Below are 3,344 nucleotides of genomic sequence, written 5' to 3'. Positions count from 1 at the left end.
TTCAGTCATGCTCTCTGTAGAGTTTTTTAGAAAACACTTCACGAGTGAAAATTTCAGTAAGTGTTATAAACAAAAAATTCCATTTATAAGTCTTTGAGTGTGAGGCAGTGATTAAGAAGAGGTTGGGTTTGGACTATTTTTGTTACAAATAATTTACTGTAATTCTGTTCCTCCATGCAGTCTGGTCTTACACCACATCTTGATATATTATAAGTTGCATGATTCAGGTTCAATTCCCAAAGGAACATCCCTATGAGTGTGGAAATGACTCAACTATTCTACTTACAACAACGTACAATCTCACTGAGGAGATTGAATCCTTACCAGTTCATTTGCCGCTTGCTATTGCAGATATATTTGTGTTGGTTGTTGCTGTCAAAAGTACTTGTATTTATTTCATGGCAGTGGATTGAATTAATAATGATGGCATAGTGCAATTGTTTGCCTGGTTATTTGTGCATTATGAATGACATATGTATTTCAAAAATACTTCATAAGAAAAAATGGCAGTAAGTAAACTCCTTAAATACATAAAACATTCATTCACTTACACTTTCTGCCCCCCCCCCCATATGCAATTTCTCTCTCTCTCTTTTGATCTTGATCTTTCTTTCTTTCCCTCCTTCCCAATCTCTTTCTCTTTTCCTCCCTTTCCCCCACACTCCTTCTCCTCTTCCCTACTCCTTCTCCTCTTCCCTACTCCTTCTCCTCTTCCCCACTCTCTCTCTCTCTCTCTCTCTCTCTCTCTCTCTCTCTCTTCTCCCTCTCCTCCCTCTCTCCTCCCTCTCTTGATCTCTCTCTTTTCCATCTCTCTTCTCTTTTCTCCGTTCTCTCTCCTCTCCTTCTCCTTCTCCTCTCTCTCTTCTCGTTCTCTCCTTCTTTCTCCGTTTCTCTCTTTTTTTTCCTCCGTTCTTCTCTCTTCTCTTCTCGTTCTCTCTTTCTCTTTCTCCTTCTTCTCTCTTCTCTTCTCTCTCTTTCCCCTTCTCTCTCTTTCCCTTTCTCTCTTTTTCCCCTTCTCTCTCTTTCTCTCTCTCTCTCTTTCTCTCTCTCTCTTTCTCTCTCTCTCTCTCTCTCCTCTCTCTCTCTCTCTCTCTCTCTCTCTCTCTCTTTCTCACTTTCACACACACTCACTCACTCACTCACATTCTTGACATCAGACTAGTGACATTTGATAATATCTTGCTTTCACCTGTTCTTGCCCTCACTTGGCAAAAAAGTTAATCTGCCAAAAAAAATTATAAAAATTTAAAAAAAATATTATATATATGTATATTATTTTTATTATTATTTTATTATTATTATTGTTATAGTGTGTGTGTGTGGTGTGTGTGTGTGTGTGTTGTGTGTGTGTGTGTGTGTGTGTGTGTGTGTGTGTGTGTGTGTGTGTGTGGTGTGGTGTGTGTTAAGAGAGAGAGAGAAAGAGAAAGTGGGGGGAGAACAGATATTTCAAGATTTTTTATGAAGCCTACTGGCATGTATGAGTTTAGAAATGTAGGTGTCTAAAGATGTTTACTCATCCCAAATTATAGTAGAATCACCATTGTCTTGTAGATATTAGATGCTGGGATTAGATATTTTTTTATTTTTGGCCATTTAGGTATTTTAACTTTTTCTAACATCTTATTCCTAGACTACGCTCTCCTCCTCCCCATCTCTTCATATGAAAATAAACAGGGTACTGCAACAGTATCTCTACCCATTTTACTTGTTTTAAAAGACTATAGACTATGTGCCCCTGTGTTTATTGACATATTTAACCCATTCCGACGGGGGGCATGCACGCACATGCCATGGCATGATGGGACTATCTCCGGGGGGCATGTATGTAAATGTCATGGTGGATGTATGGAGACCCATGAGTTATTTTTGTTGCAATCATGGCAAAATAATATTTTTCTGCCACAAAGTGTGTTTAAGTCATTTTTAACACTTTCTCATATTTACTATGCAAAAAAAAAAAAAAAAAAAAAATGCAACAAAGGACGATTAAAACTCCATGATGCTGCACACTGCTTATATTATTCAGACTATAGAATGAATAATGATCAACTATGGAGTCTATATAACAATAAAATACCTTCAATCTGTTTTATCGGGAAGTTTGGCAAGTGAGACTTTAAAAAATAATGAAAACTGAAAATACAACATATCTTCCAGTATTACAAAGAAATGGCATGGGATGCTGGTATTTGGCATGAGTGTGTACATGCAAGGGCGAGATATAAGCCCCCGGGAGTGGGGCCCGGGCCACTATGAAAAACTACCCGTGGGGAAAAGGGGTTTAAAATTTTTCAAGATTGGTAAAAAGATATTCATTGTCCTTTCTGGTATAGTTGTGTAAAGGAAACAACATCCTGATGTCAGTTTATTCCCTTCTTATATAACATTCTGAGTCATAGTAATGTCATGTAAAAATTTATATAGAGCAAAGAAAAATTCTTGGAGGGGTCCCAGTATTTATGGATTTATCTTGTGGCACATGATAAAAAAAAATTCTTCCTTTCTTTTTTTCTTTGTTCTGGATGAAAACCAATTGAAGGAAACAAAAACATAAAGAGATTGGGAAGCCCTGTAAAGGATACCACTCATCATCTTTGTGAGACGCAGCTGAAAGGCCTTATCTTCAGGAGGCTTAGGATATAAAGACATTAGTTTGTGTTTCATGGTGTTGAAATTGAATAATTATGTAGAAAAGGTATGAATGAGAATGAATATCTTCGCAATAAAAGGGAAGCTTTTTGACCGGTTTCAATTAATCTTCATCAGGAATACAGTATTTTCTAACAAGGATATAATCAAAAACCGGTCAAATACATCTTTTGACTGTGAAGATATTCATTCTCATCCATACCTTTTCTACATTGTCAACATGAATACAGTTCATCTGAATAATTGTGTTAAGTCTAATGGAGGTATTGAAATGTGTCCTGCATTATCTTTACAGAATAGATGAAACCATATGATAATAATGTCTTATATGAGTCTAAAGTAGGGATTTGTCAGTGTAGATGTGGAATCTGGTAGATTGACAAATGTTTGTAGAAACTTATTCATGAAGATTGTTTTATTTTATTTTTTATTATTTTCTGACACCTTTTTACTCTCCTATTGACAGTAAAAAGGGAAATCCATTTTAGATGAGATTTTTTCTCAAAATTATATATTACAAAATTATATGTTTGCACAGTAGAAAATTTTTAAAGTATGTGCAGCTGCCTGTAAAATATATAAAACCTATAAGAAATATATTATCAAGACCCATTGCTATTATACATAGAATCACATAGTTGTTATACCCTCATTTTTCAATCCCTAATGTAAATCTTTTTATTTATTAGCTGTAA

This window comes from Penaeus monodon, chromosome 35, assembly GCF_015228065.2.
Source record: "Penaeus monodon isolate SGIC_2016 chromosome 35, NSTDA_Pmon_1, whole genome shotgun sequence".
Lineage (NCBI taxonomy): Eukaryota > Metazoa > Arthropoda > Malacostraca > Decapoda > Penaeidae > Penaeus > Penaeus monodon.
Note: the sequence above shows the minus strand (reverse complement) of the source record.